Below are 19,120 nucleotides of genomic sequence, written 5' to 3' on the forward strand. Positions count from 1 at the left end.
AGAAAGAAAGAAAGAAAGAAAGAAAGAAAGAAAGAAAGAAAGAAAGAGAAAGAAAGAAAAGAATAAAATAAAAATGTTATTGAAATAAAAAATTAAAAAGTATTAAAAAAGAAATAGAAACGTAGTAAAAAAATAAGAAAGAAAAGAGCAAGCAAACCTTAAAATAATTCCACCAATTATAACAAGCACTGAAAACTATATGAAAAAAACACAATAATGTGGACAGACAGAACCCTTGGAGAAAAGCAAAGCTATACAGACAAAATCACGCAAAAAAGTATACTCATACACACTCAGAAAAAGAGAAAAGAAAAAAATATTTATATTAAAAAAGAAAGGAAGAAAGCATCCAAACCAATAAACAAATCTACCAATGTTAATAAGCTCTAAATACTAAACTAAAACATAAAACCAGGAACAAATTAGACGTAGAGAGCCAGCCCCAATTCTACAGTTGCTCCCAAAGTTCACCACCTCAATTTTGGGATGAGTCGTTGTCTATTCAGGTATTCCAGAGATGCAGGGTATATCAAGTTGATTGTGGAGATTTAATCTGCTGTTCCTGAGGCTGCTGAGAGAAATTTCCCTTTCTCTTCTTTGTTCGAACAGCTCTTGGTGTTCAGCTTTGGATTGGCCCCGCCTCTGGTATAGGTCACCTGAGGGCATCTGTTCCTGCCCAGACAGGATGGGGTTAAAGGAGCAGCTGATTAGGGGCTGTGGCTCACTCAGGCTGGGGGGAGGGAGGGGTACGGAATGCAGGGCGGGCCTGCAGCGGTAGAGGCCAGTGTGATGTTGCAACAGCCTGGGGTGCACCCTGTGTTCTCCCAGTGAAGTTGTCCCTGGATCACCGAACCCTAGCAGTGGCGGGCTGCACAGTCTCCTTGGAGGGGAGGTGTGGATAGTGACCTGTGCTTGCACACAGGCTTCTTGGTGGCTGCAGCAGCAGCCTCATCATTTCATGCCTGTCTCTGGTGTCCGCGCTGATAGCAGCAGCTCGCACCCGTCTCTGGAGCTCGTTTAGGTGTTGTTCTGAATTGCCTCCTCTCGTGCACCCCTAAACAATGGTCTCCTGCCTCTTAGGCAGTTCCAGACTTTTTACTGGACTCTCTCCTGGCTCGCTGTGGTGCACTAGCCACCTTCAGGCTGTTTTCATGCAGCCAACCGCTGTCCTTTCCCTGGGATCTGAACTCTGAAGTCCGAGCCTCAGCTCCCAGCCCCCACCCGCCCTAACAAGTGAGCAGACAAGCCTCTCAAGCTGGTGAGTGCTGGTTGGCACTGATCCTCTGTGCAGGAATCTCTCCACTTTGGCCTCTGCAGCCCTGTTGCTGCGCTCTCCTCTGTGGGTCCGAAACATCACCACCCCGCCCACCCCCTGTCTCTGCCAGTGAAGGGCCTTCCTAGTGTGTGGAAACTTCTCCTCCTTCCCAGCTCCCTCCCAGAGGTGCAGGTCCTGTCTCTATTCTTTTTTCTCTGTTTTTACTTTTTTCTTTTGCTCTACCTATGTATGTGGGGAGTTTCTTGCCTTTTGGGAGGTCTGAGATCTTCTGCCAGTGTTCAGTAGGTGTTCTGTAGGAGTTGTTCCACATGTAGATGTATTTTTGATGTATTTGTGGGGAGGAAGGTGATCCTCTTACTCCTCTTACTCCTCCACCATCTTGAAGGTCCCTCTTTCTAGTATATCTTTAAAAAATCATTTTCTAATTTATGTCTGGGGTTTATCGAGCTGTGTTATAGCACATACTTTAACAATTATGCTGAGAGGCATAGAATTATAGAATGTTAATATTAGAAAGGATATTAAAGGTTATTATTATTATTTTTAAAAACCCATCTATATAATGCTTGGTTGTTGCCAGGCATAATTTAACATGCTTTACAAATGTTAACACATTTGAACCTCATAGCAACATTACGAGTGGTAAGTAGCATCATTACTTCCACTTCATATATGGGAAAATTGAGAGCCATAGAAAGGGTAAGTGTGTATATTTCTACACTAACTACCCAGAGTTAGTGCAGACTTCACAGGTTAAGGGCACAATCTTTAAACAGACTGCCTTTACTTTGTTTACCAGCTGCAAGCTCTGGGGATTCTCAGGCTACTCATGCTTTTGACAAATGGCTACAAATCTGAGGGTTCACAGAACTCAGGAAAGCACTGCAACTTTATTATAAAGATACAAATCTGGACCAGTGAAATGAAGAGATGCACAGGTCAAGGTCTGGAGGGTCCCAAACGTAAAACTTCCATGTCATCATGACATATCACCATCCTGGCACATTTGTCTCACCAATCAGGAAGCTCAGCCAAACTCTGATGTCTAGAGTTTTTATCTGGATTTCATTATCTAGGTGTGATTGATGAAATAATAAGCCACACAATTGAAGTCAATCTCTAGCTCTTTTTTCCTCCCTGGAGGTTGGGCAGAAGTTATCTGGCTGAAAGGCCCAACCCTCCAATTGCATGGTTGGTCTTTCTGGCATGACATAGCCCACCCCCATCCTAAAACTATTTTGGGACCCACCAGGAGTCACCTGGTGGGTGAGTCAGCAAATGCTCTTTATCTGTAGACAATGCTGCTCTAATATCAGACTCATTCAATTCTCTCATTGAATGAATTTTATCTCGTTTAATCACTACAAGAATTCCTGGGGGAAATGTTATTCTCAGTTGATGGAGAAGATACAAAATGAGATTCAGATAAGTTATATTTCCACTTGTATATGGAATCATAACCCAGGCTCTCATTGTTTAATGGCAGTACCCAGAGAAAATATTTGTTTCTTTTCACCATCAGTTGATAGCACAGGTCATTGAAAACATTCTAAAAAGTTAAAATCATGACTCTCATACAGATATAAAATGAACACATATTAAAGATTTTTATTTATCTCATTATTAATGAGGGTCCCAGGCAGAAGATACAAGTAGTTCAAAGAAAAAGTAAAATAGCAGAGATATTTATGAATCAGAAATACTGAAATGAATTGCAAATCTTTGCAAAACTGGATCTCTTTTGGATGTGGGGAGAGTTGTCTCTTCAAATGAGAGAATTTGTTTACATGTAGATAGACAAGAATTATTTGTATCACCATCAGTTATCTACTAAAGGCAATGAAAGATCAGGAGCTTCCTTAGAATCAGAATCAGATAACAGAAGGTTGTGCTCTAAAGGATGAGTAGCTTTACATGTAACACATTTTCCTACACCATCAAACTAAGATTGATCAGGTTATCAGTTTGAGATGCCTTATCTCTTCCTACAAATAGAAACATTTAAGACCTTAACTACCTTCAAGTTTTTAAATTCTAGGATATCTTTGCCTATATCTTAATTGCAGAGACTCTCATGTTTGAAAAGCTTGTTTGGCTCCCTGGAATTCTAAATGAAACATCCCAAGAAGCCTGGGGAACTTCTAGGGATGTATAAAGCTAAAAGAGAAAAACTTCTGCCATCTAGGAATAGTCCTAATATATTATTAAAAGAAATAAAACTGACACAGAATTGCATTTGCAAGAGAATATCTATATGAGTAAAAAATTCATGCAGTATGGAGAAGTAAAAAATTAAAAAGTAAAGGACATTTTACCCACCCCCAGGTGGCTCTCCAATATTATCTACTATTAGCAATGTTTATGTCTTTTTTATTACCCAAAAGAAAGTATATAATACAATGTTCTGAAACTTAAATTAAAAAAATATATCTTGGCGAGTTTTACATATATGTGAACACAAATCTACTCCATTATTTTTACCACTGACATAGAATCCCATTGTAAGATGAACCACATACATTGTGGAAATAAAGGAAGACCACCCAAATGAGAATGGAGAGAGGTCATTTATTCAGAGTTTACCATAGCAAAGGAGTCATCGACCATTGCTTGTGTTTGGTAGATACTCAAAGGCTATCAGGGAACTGGGAAATCTTTATAGTGAAAAGGGGAAAGGTTTAGGTATGTACTATTTCTGTTTCATACATTTTTATTGCTTCCATATCCTCTTTCCCAGAGGCATTATTTAACTCTATTTTCTAATTGCTTCTCCTGGAATTTGTGCATCTCTGTAAATAATGTGCATCTCCATAAATAATGTGTGTATCCTGCCATGTTATAATTCATGAATTTACTTACTGGATGTTATGGTGACTCAGGATTGAACTTTCTTATACTGTGTCTTGTGCTTTCTTCCCTCTTCTCAATATAGTTATATTAGTGTTTATTCTATTTGACATTCATTGGACTTCCTTTACCTGAGGAATCATGTCTTTCAAAACTTTGGGAGAAATCTCAGCCATCATCTTTTTGAGTATTGTCCTTCCCCTTCTCCCCATAATTTACCTCTAGAGCTCAGAATAGACATATTAAGACTTCTTACCCTTTTCTCCATGTCTTTTAACCTCATATTTTTCATATAATTTTTTCAGATGTATCATCCAACTCACTGATGCTCTTTTCAACTTTGTCTATTCTTCTGCTTTACATTTGTGTTGTTTTAAATTTTAATTACTATATTTTTTCACTTCTAGAAATTCTTTATTTTTCAAATCTTCTTTGTCATTTTTATAGTTTTGCTTCAATCCCCTCTTTGATTTCCTTGCACATATTTCCTTACATATATTTGATTTCCTTACACATATTTCTGATTCCTTACACATATTTGTTTATACATAATTACTTTATGCTCTTTATCTAATATCTCAGATCTTTATGGATATGCTTTGGTGTTACAACTGATTTTCACTGAACATAGTTTATTACTTTAGATTACTTCTGACTTTTTTTTTTTAATGTGAGCATATGCTTATTGTAACCACCTCTGGGAATCCTGTGAGGTTTGGGTGAAAGGTAATTTTATTTAGAAGGGATTTGCCCTTGTTCCTATGGAATACCCAGGGGTACCATCAACTGGTGTCCATTTTTAACTAAAATTCTCACCCTGGGCTTTTGCATTTATGCCATGGTGGGTGGCTTTGATTTTGGGTTTTGAAGAAATGATAAACTTTCTTTTCTTTCTATCTCTGTTGTACAGTTTTTCTTCTTTTTCATTATTTTTTCCAGGGTGTGGCTCTCCTTCAGCCTCAGCTTTAGGTAGGGTTGTCATTAGTCTGGTTCTCTGCTCTACCCAGATCCAAGGCTTAGTTGACTTAGTACTCCAGGCCTCTCTACCACCTACCCAAGCCTCTGACCACCAGACCACCAGGCTCTGATGATGTTCTTAGGGTATGGGACAGTTATCATTCCTGGAGCAGTGCTTTCACCTTAATGAGATGTGATTTCTCTTATTTCCTTGTATGTTCTACTTATTTCAAAGGTTTTATTTTCCTGACATTTTTTTTTGGTGATGTATTTCAGGAGGATTTTGGAATCTTTAGTCCACGAAATTACTGGAAAAAAATTTTTCAGTTGCCTTTATGTATTGTAATAAATTCATTTAATTTTCTTCCTCAACCATATGTGGAAGATGCAAGGCAGAACTATATTTATTTTACTAGTAAGTACTGCTTCCATTACTACTGGCATGGGTTTGCTGAATAAAGCAAAGTCTTTACAGGTTAGACCCAAGTTCCTGAATCCTAAATCTATTGAGAATTCATATAAAATATTGTGTTGAATGGCAGCTCCACCAAAATACCACCAAATTGTTGATAAAACAAAGCTGAGTTTATTCTTACTGTGGAAAAGAGAACACTACTTTGAGAGAACCTTGTTAGTATCTCAGGTGGAGGAGGACAAAACTGAGATATTTGTGAGATTTTGAACTCTGGTTTAAGGCAGGTCTTTCAGTGCAGGGACTTGGTTGTGATCGGGTAAGAATCATAATATAATTGTTTAGTTCTGTTGTGTATAGCAAAGATTTTGAAATAAGGGTTTCAAAGAGTCTTGGGCTATATTTTTTCTTTTGGTTCTTTCTATTGAAGATTTGAGGGGTATTTCAGGAAGATCTTGGAATGAAAAATAAAGTGATTTGCAACTGTTATATTCCTGGGCAAATAAACTTTTATATTCCTGGAATAGTAAAGTCCTGTTGATGGAAACAGTAAGACATATGAGTGTAGATGCTTTCAGTTTTCAAGTGGAAAATAGTAGCTGTTTGAGAACACTTTATAAAATGGTACAACTTAATGATAAAAGGAACATCATTCACAGAACCATGCATTGCTGCACAGTTTGAACAAAATATGGCTATGGTGTTAAATGCACTTTTCTCAACAAAACTTTCAATTGTTATATAATGATAGATGTGATCTCTGAAATTATATAAAGTAATTAAAGTGATGAGACAATTTTCAGCACTTGGATTTGTAAAATCTGAGGTGACATGTTCAGGAGACTACATTATTGAGATGTTCATTGTGATGCCTTTAGCCCTATTGTAAGGATCTTCTTTCTTCTGTAATCCCATCAACATTCTCAGACTCCCTTACACAGGGACAACCAGACGGCAGAAAAGCCTTCTTTGAGGGTTGCATGCTTTGGATGAAAGAGAAAGAATTCCTAAGGGGGTCTTCTGGCTTGAATCTTGCTTTTGTGCCCAATAATCTAAAGATATTGTATATCATTTAATCTAAGACACCGTCAATTGGAAGAAGATCCATTGTTTTATGTACTACAACAGAGGAGCCCTACCAATTGAACTATGTAGTAATGCTCTCTTATAACCTAGAATTTTTATTTTATAGTCATTAAAATAGTTCTTTTATATCTAGAGATGTATTTTTATCACATATCATTCTTTAGCATAGGTAAAAAGAACATATGCCAAGTAAATTGTTTATTCTTAAGATGCTTTCACATAACATCTCTTCAGAAATGCTTTTTGACTTGGAGACATTGACGTTAGTGCTTTTCCAACAATATCATCATCTGTGCCATTAAGAATGTTGGTAGCACAGCATTTCTTAAGAATATTCCTCTGCTGTTTCTGAAATTCTCTTCCAATGACACCTATTCTGTAAACCTTGATGCAATATGTAAACTCTCTGGATCTTATGAGCCAATATCAAGGGAAGATTTTCAGGTAACAGTCAGGATTCACATTTCTTCATCAAAATGTCCTTAAATAGTTTGCTGGCTGATAGTTATACCACCAGGAAAAATATCAATTTGGCTTGTATGAGGTAATGGCAATTATGGTATGACAACAGCCTGGCTACTAGCAATTATAAGATCTCATTAATTGTGTATCTTAGAATGAATGAAATGAAAATTTGTATTAAAAAAGCTACCAACTATATTTTTTCCTCTTAATCTTTCCTAATTTATTCTCTACTATATAATCTTGTTAACTTGATTTTCTTAGCCCTCTGGGGGAACTTCATTCTTACTTTAAATATTTACTTCTAGGACTGAGTAAGCTGGCAAACCCTCTGCAGAGCCTTGGAGGGCTGGTCCCCTTTCCTTTTCTTTTTTACAATAGGAATAGAAAAGAGTTTTATTTGAGCCAAACTGAAGACTATAGTTTGGAAGCCAGCTTCCCAGATTACTTTGAGAAACTTCTCTAGAGAAGCCTGGTTTTCAGTACAGTTTTATGTCTTGTGAGAACAAAGAACATCAAACAAGTCAGGGATACATTCCTTCAAGGTTTATAAAAACAGATCAGCTCATGCACAATTAGTCAGTAATGCCTTGGCACCTGGTAAGGGAGTCTTAGTATGGAAGGAGTACCAGCACTGGCATCCCAGGAAGGGAGGCATTTAATCTTTATTTTTAGCATGGACATTCTTTACTTCTGGTCAATGCACACCTTTCTTTAATAATTAAAGCAGATGTACAATGTATGTTTGATAGCACAAACAGGCTATTTTAGTTAGCATAAAATGCAAGTTAACTCATGTATAAGCCAGAATGACTTGCCCATATCTCAATATGTGAACATTTCTTTTATCACAGGTTACCAGAAACTTAGTATCTTAATCTCACCCTGAAGGCTATAATGTACAATTTGCAGAATGATATTTTACTGGTATAACATATTTGATTCCTGGGTGGTATAAGAGGAAGTTTCAGTTGCAAGCTAGAATATGACATCAAATTAAGGAACTGGCCTTGGAAAGTTCACCATCTGAGAAAGAGATGTGTTACTAATATGTCCATTTTGGATTAAGTTATATAACCCAAGGTGTCCATGTGTGTGAGATGGACTACCATCTGGTCCTGGAATGAAGTAAGACTAATAAATTCACTTAAAATGTCAGCTTCAGTTTAAACTATAAGAACTGAGTGGTCCCCAAATAGAAAACCCAATAACTAAGTCCTTTGCTATTCAAGTTTCTTTAACACTCAGCAATAAACTAATCCCCAACTGCTGGAGTAACCTCAGTGGTTCTGACTCCTTTTTAGTGAATTTGTATTATATGGTGCTGATTATAATATTTTAAGGGAAAGCATAAAAACGGTTTACATATTTTGGAAATATATTCTCTAGTCTTTAGGAATGTAGTAAAGAATTATATCTACTCTACATCATCAACAATGACTTTTAAGGCACTAAAAAATTGTTTTTCTTTCTTAATGTATCAGCCATTCCAAGCTTCTATGAAGCTTTTTTGCATTTCAGGGTTTCCTAAGACCACTGGACCCAGCTCAGTTTTCTTTTCTAATTCATAAATATAAAAGATTTATATTTTTGGTATGGAGGGGCAAGGGATTTACCCTTGTCCTTCTTAAGTTAACATAACAAGATTCATTGGTTCCAGAGCAAAGGCTGTAATCTACCTTGGGTATCGAGGTATGGGGAACTCATTATTATTAAACTCTTATATACTTAAGTATAAATCCTGAGCTTGCTTACTAAATACAAAAGGCATGGCCCATGGTTTCTCTTGGTTTCTTTCTTAGTTTAACTTTCTAGTTGAGGAAGGAAAACTTGTACACAAATTTGAGAATAACAGCAGGAGCAGTATATGTACACAGCAGAATGAGGGGCAATGGCAATAAATGCTTACAGATGTTGAGGGGGAGGGGTAATTTTTGGCTGATGAGTTGGAGAGAGTTTAGTGAAGGAGGCATAGTTTGTGGTGAGTTTCAGTGACATTATCTTTTCACTGGTTTTACAGGGAACACGGCAAGCACTTTGCTTTTGCATGAGAAGGCTTTCTTTAGTTCATTAGAGTTTCTTGTTGTAGCAAAGCCAGTTGGACTTGGTAAAAATGGCTGGGATGGTGCACCAGAAGCCAGGAATGCTGTCATTTTTTGCTTAAATGGGTGGGGAGTGGGGCGAGAGACTAAACAGGATTCAGCAAGCAACTTGTTGGGGAGCTCTGCCCATCCCATCCTCCCTCTTCCCCCAGGTTACATTCTTTTTCTGAACCATCTGACCTTGCAGGGCCCAGTACATAACTGCTCCCTGCCCTGAGGTGGAAAAGTATAATTCACTGGGCCCATCGTGATGGGAATGGGTCCAAGAGAAAGTGTAGTGAGAACTTTTCTAGGGTCTTCCTTTTTACTTTTGTTCAGATTTGGGAGAGGATGGTGGTGGAGAATCACCTGCTTCTTTCGCAAAGAACCTCTCTGCCCACCGGTTTCCTCCAGCCACTGCTTCTCACCAAGCTCATTTACATAAGAAGTGCATCAAATGGTAAAAGCCAAGTCACATGTAAACTATATTCGGAAATTAATGATGTTCACTTTTAGCAACAAAATCTCAGTTTTTGCATACTGTCAGGTTTCTTAATGATGTTTCAGAGATTCAGAATTATCATTTAGCAACTGTTTGTATATGAAAATTTGCTGCCAAGCCACTTTTATGCTTTGTCAGTCAAAATGACACTTGCAGTTGTCAGGTGTGACCTAAGCTACTTTAAGGGTAAGGGGAGTTTTGGAATTAAGCTTTTTCAAAGAAAGTTCAGTCACCAGAGTGAACAGCCAAACTTTGAATTTGGAAGAAAGCAAAACTGGAACCTTCTGCACTCCCTGAGGGTGAAACATTCTTCAGTATTTCCAAGCAAAGGATTGGACCTGGGCTAATGCCCTTAGTGTTAGACTAAGGACTAGCGAATATGCATACTTTAAAATAAATAAAAATTGCTACACTTTTTAAATGGGCACATATATCTTTCCTGTCCCATTTTATTTTATTTTTTTGTGGTATGTTTACTTAGTTCTCTTAAATATTTATCATTTTAAATTCACAAATTAAATAAAATGTAAAAATCTAATAAAAGCCTATTATTTAAAAAAAACTAATAAAATTTAAAAAAATCTTAGTTTCACTGCCTCATTCAAGACAACATTTACATTTAAGTATGTTTGTATTTCCTTTACTAAGATATATTTTTTTTCTTTTAAATCATGGTTATCTTCATTGCTAAGATATAATTTTCAAAAAGGTAAAATCATGACTCATGAAAATGTAAACATGTATCAAAGATGATATTAAACTCCCTAATTAATGAGAGAACCAGGAAGATGTTCAAACTTGTTCAAATGAAAATTTGAAGAATATACAAACATATATACACACACATAATCAGGAGTGCTGACATGAATTTACTAATAGGTGGAACAAAACTGATTAATATCCTACAAGATGATAAAATATAATCTCATGATGTATGTTTAGGGTCATCTGCAGGCTGGGGATAAATATTTCTACTAACAAACTTCATTTGCAGTGATATAAATAAGAATCATTTACATTACCATCAGTTTTCTGCAATGTGACTTCTACCTCTGCAGAGCTTTAAAATCACCTAATCATTAGAAATAGAATCAAATGTACATAGTTAAAAAGAATCAGATAACCCCTGGCTTCCATAACTCCACTGAAAGGACAACCAGTAATCTCTTTTGCCCATTTTTAACTGTTGGACAATTTTCCTGACATTACATTAAAAAAAAAAATTGGAGTATAGTTGATTTACAATGTTGTGTACTGCAGGTGTACAGCAAAGTGAATCAGTTATACATCTACATATATCCACTCTTTTTTTTAAGATTCTTTTCCCACATCAGCCATTACAGAGTATTGTGCCCTGTGCTATACAGTAGGTTCTTATTAGTTATCTATTTTATATATAGTGGTGTGTATATGTCAATCCCAATTTCCCAATCTATCCCTCCCCTCCACCTTATCCCCTGGTAACCATAAGTTTGTTATCTACATCTGTGATTCTACTTCTGTTTTGTAAATAAGTTCATCTGTATCCTTTTTTTAGATTCCACATATAAGTGTTATCATATGATATTTGTATTTCTCTGTCTGACTTACTTCACTCAGTATGACAATCTCTAAATCCATCCATGTTGCTGCAAATGACATTATTTTGTTCTTTTTTATGGCTAAGTACTATTCCATTGTATATATTTACCACATCTTCTTTATCCATTCCTCTTTTGATGGGCATTTAGGTTGCTTCCATGTCCTGGCTATTGTAAATAGTACTTCCATGAACATTGGGGTACATGTATCTTTTTGAATTATGGTTTACTCCGGGTATATGCCTAGGAGTGGGATTGCTGGGCTGACATTACATTTAATTACATTTCTGACTTTGGTGAGAGGTAAATCTAATCCTTTTCAGGTGTCATTTTGGATGGAGGCATGATACGTTGTACATCCTTACAAGTTCATTAGTTATGGTGTAAGGCCTAAAATTAAGGTCCAATATTATGTGCTGCCTTGACATCTGAGGAAACTGAGAGGGCCTTGAATGGTCCAATCGCAAGTTCTCCTCCCCACTCTTCTCCCATTGATATTGCTCTTTAGTCAAACAACTCTTCTTATCAAGGGGACAAGGCACATTTCCTGCTTAATCCTGAGTAGAGATGGTGTTCTCTGCCAGCCCACATAGTAACTCAAACAAGCCAATCACATCCTCCTGTGGTAACCAGGGGCACCTCACCCTCTTGATACTGCAAAGCCTGCCTCCCACAGACCTTGGTTGTTCACTCTGCACCCAAGTGCAACCCTTGTGTGTCTCTGTGCAATGTCTTTGGCTCCCAGGCTATGAGTATCTGTGACTAATGCTACTGTCAGTCTTATCTGTCCTGTGTTGGGTGTCAGGGTTCAGCCATCACCATAGTTGGAGGGTAGGAATCTCTCCTTCATCAATAGGTAAATAGGGGGTGATTACAACATCAGTTTAGAGAGTTGAATAAGAGCAGAGCAGGGGAAGGGAAAATAATATATCATCTAAGGGAAAACAGACCAAGGTCCAGCAGAAATGGTGAGTGAGACTCATGGGCTGAAAGAATGCTCTAGGTAGAAGAAAATTCATGTGTGAATATTAAAACCAAAGGGTCTAGCTTCTTCAAGAGACTGAAAGTTTTTTCAAAATGACTGGAATATATGGAGAATACAAGATCATGATTGCTTAGAGATAACCTGGACGGGTAAGATGTAGCAGTGAAAGCCAAGTTTAGGAATTTGGACTTTATCTTAAAAGCAATAGGAATGATTGAAGAGGGTGTTATGTGATCAGGGTTGTGTTTAAAAGAATCTTTATGGCTTTAACAGAGAGTGAAGAATGTTTAGAATAGAGATTGGTAGCTAGTAAGGAAGTCATTAAAGCAATCTGGGTATAAATTCGGTGTCTTTTCCAAGAGTACGAATAGTAGAGATGGAAATAAATGGGCTTAATTTAGGAAATATTGAGAAATTAGGATTCAGTGGGTTTGGTGATGAATTGGATGTGGGTAGAGTTGCCAGATTTAGCAAATAAAAATACAGGATGTTCACTTCCATTTGATTTTCAGATAAACAACAAATAATTTTTTTAGTGTATGTTACAAGCAATTGCTGGATCACATACAAATTATTAATTGTTTAACTGAAATTCAAATGTAGCTGGGTGACCTGTATTTACTTGACAATGCTAAATGTGTGGTTGAGATAGAAGGAGGAGTTAGATGACTCCCAGGTTTTTGAAGTATGAAGTTGTTAGAAGAGTGAAACAAGGATTTTCTATTTACTCAGAATATGAATGCTTATTACAAATCAAACATTCCACAAAGAAAACCCACTTCAAAAACACATCTTTGGGAAGGTGATTTTACATTTTGATCTTCTTCATAAAACATGGTATATTTTGATTTTTTTTCCTCGGGAGGAAAGGAAGAACTGTCAGAAATAGAATAAAGTAAAAGATGGGAGGATAAAGTAGCAGTATATTGTGAAAGGGAGTTCTGTTTAGGGGCAGATGAGTGGGGTCTAAGGTGAGAAGACCCTGACCTTGGATTATTTTGATGTCAGGTGACTATAGTTATGCTTGTTTCTGCTTTTCATTGTGGTTTTATATGAGTTTCACTTTATATTAAGGGAGGTTGTTCTACTCAACAAAGTAGTAGGGTTTATTAACTTTCAAGGTCAAATAAGTGAGATTCTGGTTATTAAATCTCAGCGTCTAAAGGTAATGAATCACAAAGATTAATTTGGCATGAATCATAAACCAAAAAGTAAAAGCTAAACCTATAGAACTTCTCAAAGGAAACATAGTGGATACCTCACAATCACAGGATAGACAAAGATTTCTTAAATAAGATGTGGAAGGAAAAAACCATAAGAGAGGAAAATTGTAAGTCAGATTTTAGAAAAATTAAAATTCTGTTTATCAAAGACATTGTTAAGAAATTGAAAGGACAATCCATAGATTGGGCAAAATATTCAAAGTACATATATCTGACAAAAGACTTGTATTAAAAATATTCTTAAAACTCCTAAATCTCAATAATAAAAGACAAACCTAATATAAAAGACAAAAAACAGAAAGATATTTCACAAGAGAAGATACATGAACAGCCAATAAACTCATGGAAAGATAATCAACTTCGTTAGTGTTCGGGGAAATGTATTTTCCTGAAGTCTACAATGAGATAGCACTTAACACCCACTTGAATGGCTAAAATTAAAAAGGCTGATGGTACTGTTGGCGAGGTTGTGGAAAAATTGGAACTCAGACATGCTGGTGGGAGAATAAAATGGTACAACCTCTTTGGACAATGGTTTGGCAGTTTCTTATAAAACTAAACAAATATCTATCAGAAATTCCTCTCCTATGCATTTATACAAGAGAGATAAAACATACACCCACAAGAACATTTATATAAGAAAATTCATGGATGTTTTATTCACGATAAACTCAAACAGAAAAGAAAATCCAAATAACCATCAACCAGTGAATAAACAAGTTGTGCCGTGATCATACAATGCAGTAACACTCAGTGAAAAAAGAAACAAGCTACTGATACACAGAACAACATGGGTGCATTTCACAACTTTAAGTTGAGTGAAAGAACCCAGGTGCAAAAGAGAACATACTGTATGGCTCCTTTTATGTGACTTTATATGATATTACAGAAATCTAAACAATGGTTGCGCAGAGGTGGTATGGAGTGGGATAGGCTGGAAAAGGGAAGAGAGGGAACTTTCAGGGGTGATGCAAGTGCTCTGTATCTTCATTGGGTTTTGGTTATGTGGGTGTACACATTGGCCAAAGTTAATTGAATTCTACACTTAAAAGCTGGGCATTTTTCTCCATGTAAATTACACCACAATTAAAAAGATAATAGAAAAATAGACAGTGATAGAACTCTTTCTTATTTTGTGAGTAGAATAAATTACACAGATGAAAATGCAAAGGCAACACAAGTCATCATTGGAGAGAAGGGTAAGAGGTTCAGGTTTGCACTCTAGATTCTCTTGATATCATCCAAATGTCTTAAACTCACCATCCTCTCTGAGACAATCTGGATAAAATTACACATGTAAATGATCTTAGCAGAAACCCAAGTGGTAAGTACGTATCGGGAAATATCAGTCTTTTTCTTTTTCTCATATGTGTTACTCTCCTGAGTGGTGACTGATGAATAAGTTGAAGAGTTTGTTCAAATCAGTTCACATAGTGTTGGTCTCATGCACACAGAATCAATCAACAATATCTAAAAAGAGAGAAAGTCTTGAGAGAAGATTTATGTATTTTTAAAGAGCATATCATGTTTGCAAATTATATAACATTGTTTTCAAATATTTTGCTTCTTTAATCACTGGGAAAACTTTTTAAAAAAGAGCTACTCAAAATTATTTCTTTTTAAGAACTACTTTCAAACATATTTTTCTCTAGAAAATATTTTTCCCAAGAATGAATCTCTGTCCTGTGTCTTATGGAACACATTTTGAAGACACTATTAGTAATTTAAAATATTCACAGATTCTCAAGTAATGCTGAGATGACAAATCAGCTTATTAAGATAACTGAAATGAAATAAAAAAGTACAAGCTTTGTAGCATGCAAGTTAAAACTAATGAACTAATGAAATTATGATCATATTATTTACAGGTTAAACATTCAATTCAAACATCTCTCACGTCTTTAGTGAGAATTTTCAAGAGGTATAAAAGGGAAATCTTGTCTTATGGAGATTCCAGTAGCATGCTGTTTCTTTAAGAGAGTTAACAAATTTCTTCCTCTCAGTAAATTTAAGATTTATGAAATAAACACTCTACTGAATGAAGAATAAGGGACATACTATTTCAATTTAAAATGTTATACCATTTCTCTTTCAATAAACAATCAAAAAATGAAGAGAGAATATATTTTGCTTCTTTCTTTAACAGGTTTATAAATGATACCTGATTTTAACATGGGTGAAAAATAAGTACATGAATACTGTTTCTGTATACAATTCTATTTTAAAGCCTATATTCTTACTATTTAATACAATTTTCTAACACAAGAGACATAGCCCATGTCAAAACAGGAGCGCAGAGCCAAATGTGCTTATGAGAACACAAGCCTTCTGGAAATTAAAAAGAAATGTTGAGGGGCTTCCTTGGTGGCACAGTGGTTGAGAGTCCGCCTGCCGATGCAGGGGACACGGGTTCTTTCCCCGGTCCGCGAAGATCCCACATGCTGTGGAGCAGCTAGGCCCGTGGGCCATGGCCGCTGAGCCTGTGCGTCCGGAGCCTGTGCTCCGCAACGGGTGAGGCCACAACAGTGAAGAGGCCCGCGTACCCCCCGCCCCCCCCCAAAAAAAAACAAAGAATGTTGAGGATGGCTTTGAACTTCCACAGTGCATAGAATGCCTCATATTAACTAGACTTCAAGAGACTGGAATACTCCAACTAACTGTTGATTTATAGGTATTTTAGTTTTACAATTCGTCACCTTTCTGAGTTTACTAATTTTCCAACTGGGGCTTCTAGATATAAAATTATATCACCTGTAATAATTGTAGTGGTGTTTTCTTCCCCTTTAATATTTTCACATTTCATTTATTTTTATACTGTATTTCATTGACTGGTACTTACAGGAAAATAGTTATGGAAAAATGAGCATCTTGCCTGTGACGGATTTAATAGAAATGCTTTTAAATTTCACCATTAGACCTGATTTTTGCTTATTTTATTTATATATACATAAATGTGTATAATTTTCTACATTTAATTAATAGTCATCTATTCTTATTCTAAGTTTAAAAAAAAACAATCAGGAATAGAAGTTAACTTTTACAAATTAAGTTTTGGGTACCTATTGGGGAACCATATGATTTTTCTCCTTGGACTTGTGATAAATTATACCTATAAAGTTTTACTGTATGACTTTTATTTGCAAATATTTTATTTAGTACCTTAAAATCTATACTCATTAGTGACATTTGTCTGTAATTTTTTGTGATATATAAAATTTTGTTATTACTAATATGATTATACATAATGAATTTTTTTTTGTAAGATAAGGGATAGTTTGAATAACAAAACATTATATATTAAACATTTGAAAAAATTCACCCCTGAAACCATCTAGGCCTTTGGAAGGTAGTCTTTGAAACCATTTCAACTAATTCTATGATTATATTATTAATTGTCAATGAATTCATTAACCCATTTTATTCAACAGAGATTGAATTGTTTATTAGTTGAACTTTTTTCCACAAAGTATTTAAGATGGCTAGTGCAAACATTAAAAATAGGAATTTGATCTTAAATTGCATGGTATATGCTACAATTCAATTTTATTAATGAAAAAGCTATAGTTCTATTATATTCCATATTTATGTTGAGTGGAACAACACCTTGTGTGCGATATAAAATAAAAATAACTGATTAATGTAGCATGTCGAGAATCTGTTTCTGCCTGAAACTTGAGTCATAGGTTCTTCTGAAATAAGGGAGTATGTTTTACTCATATAGGAATATATATTTTATTATCTGTATCCATACAGTGCTCTGGCATATAATGAGTGTTCAATAAATACTTGCTCCTTTTAAAAAAACATGAATGAATCAGCCAATATAAACACACCTTTTTTTTTTCTTCTTTTTTTTAGGATTGGCAGAGCCGTGCTGAGCACCATGGCACACGGACTCCTACTGGTGCCATCCCAGCCCTGGGAGCTATAGCATGGTCAGAACAAGTGTTTCTGTTCCTTTTTCTCTTAGAAACTGCAAAATACATCAGGCTAGCAGCTGGTGCTGGATTTTCCCTCACATATCCTATTGGAGGTTAATCATTAGGGAGAGGAAGAAATACGTTGTTTTGTTAGGATTGGTAGAAACAAAAGGAACGTTAAACGATGCGATAAAATGTTAAGATTTGCATTTGGAAGGAAAATATGTTATATATTAGTTGTTAAATGCAGGTTTTATAAAAAATATTAGCCAAGGAGGTGAAACACAATATCCTGTTTAGACATTTTGCTTTCAATTTTCGTAATAAAGTTACCATTTATTATGCTTATGTAACAATTAAAACTCATTTACTCTAACAACAATAATAAGTAGTTGCTAGTTGCTTTTCATTTTTATCTCACTTATTACACATACCAATTCTATGAGCGAGGCAATCTTTTAATCCCCAGCTCACAGAGAAGTAAACTGAGGCTCAGAGGGAATGCATTCGTAAGTTATGTGTGGAGTAAGTGGGAAGCCAGGCTGTAAATTCACACTTGTCTGGCTTCAAAACCATGCTCTAAAATACTAGACAACATCATCTGACCATTTCACTTTAAGTTATAAAAATGTTTTAAAGTATTCTCTCTAGGTCTCTTCTATATCACCCCTGTTCCTTCACCATATTTCATTGCTTCCTGAGAAATCAAGTGGACATACATTACTTCAGCAAGCTGACTCTAATATTCCAGTCTCTTCAGCTTTTATCACCCTATATGTTTCAGCTTGCGTATTTACATGACCATCAGAGCCAAAGTTTGTTCATATGACATAAAGAGCTATGCTTTTTTTCTTGAATAATCAATCACTAATAATAGTCTGGATGCTTTTTACAACTAATTTTTGCATATGGAAAACATTTTAACAACCTGATAGATAATACAGAGAAATTATATGAAAACTATCAGCATGTTCAAAATAAAGTTCACATGCAAGGCATTTCAGTTATTTGATAAAACTGTCATAAATTTATACAGCCGTCATCTCCTTTTGCAAATTTCTGGAGCAGTAAATGATCTTCTCCAACCTGTTAGTTTAGTTTCAGTTTTGGAATAGTAACTATTTCTCTTGTTTACGTTCAGAGACGTTTTAAGCTAGCAACCTTCCCAAGAATTGAGTACATAAAAGGTCACATTGACCCTGACTTATCTGAACATTTCCAAGTTTTCTGGCTCACCCAACAGGGCTCTAGATAACCCAGTGGCTACACAGCACAAAAAAGGTCACTGCCAAAGACATGTCTTGCAACATTAGGGCGGGTTTGCATTTTTTTTTTTTTGGAGTGAGTTTCTCTCCATATGAGATGAAGCAATTTTCATTTCTTCCAGATTAAAATTTCATTTCCTATAGAAGCTATCTTCTTTAGCTAACTCACCCTAAATGCATGCATTTTGGGATAAAAATATTGAAACCTATGAGGCCTATTATAGATCAAGCAAAGGATAAATAGGGTGCATTAATACAATAGAATAATAAATATTAATTTATATAAATATAATAGTATATAAAACAATTATGTATCATAATTATAAAATATTACATTTATACATAAAATACGTAATTGCAAAATATACCATATATTATATAATATGTATTAATTATGTGTTATAATAATATAAATACTAGTAACTATAATAATAAAAATAAAAATAGAAAGAAAGCAAGGTAAGAAAGTTTGATGGCCCAAGTAGTGCTTGAGCTCAGAAGAGTACTTTGCATGGTAGAATGGC

General features: G+C 35.6%; 1 long non-coding RNA gene across 1 annotated transcript in view; it reads left to right on the plus strand.

The window, feature by feature from the left end:
• LOC113618071 (uncharacterized) overlaps positions 1 to 17,713 on the plus strand; it is a 71,536-nt gene extending 53,823 nt beyond the window's left edge. The window contains exon 2 of the long non-coding RNA XR_003431877.1: positions 17,270 to 17,713. This is a non-coding gene — a long non-coding RNA (uncharacterized LOC113618071). The remainder of the gene's footprint in view (positions 1 to 17,269) is intronic.
• Positions 17,714 to 19,120: the final 1,407 nt, after the last annotated feature.

The sequence above is a fragment of the Aethalodelphis obliquidens genome, unplaced genomic scaffold, assembly GCF_003676395.1.
Source record: "Aethalodelphis obliquidens isolate GAN/ISIS:26980383/991018 unplaced genomic scaffold, ASM367639v1 scaffold1, whole genome shotgun sequence".
NCBI classification, from domain to species: Eukaryota; Metazoa; Chordata; class Mammalia; order Artiodactyla; family Delphinidae; genus Aethalodelphis; species Aethalodelphis obliquidens.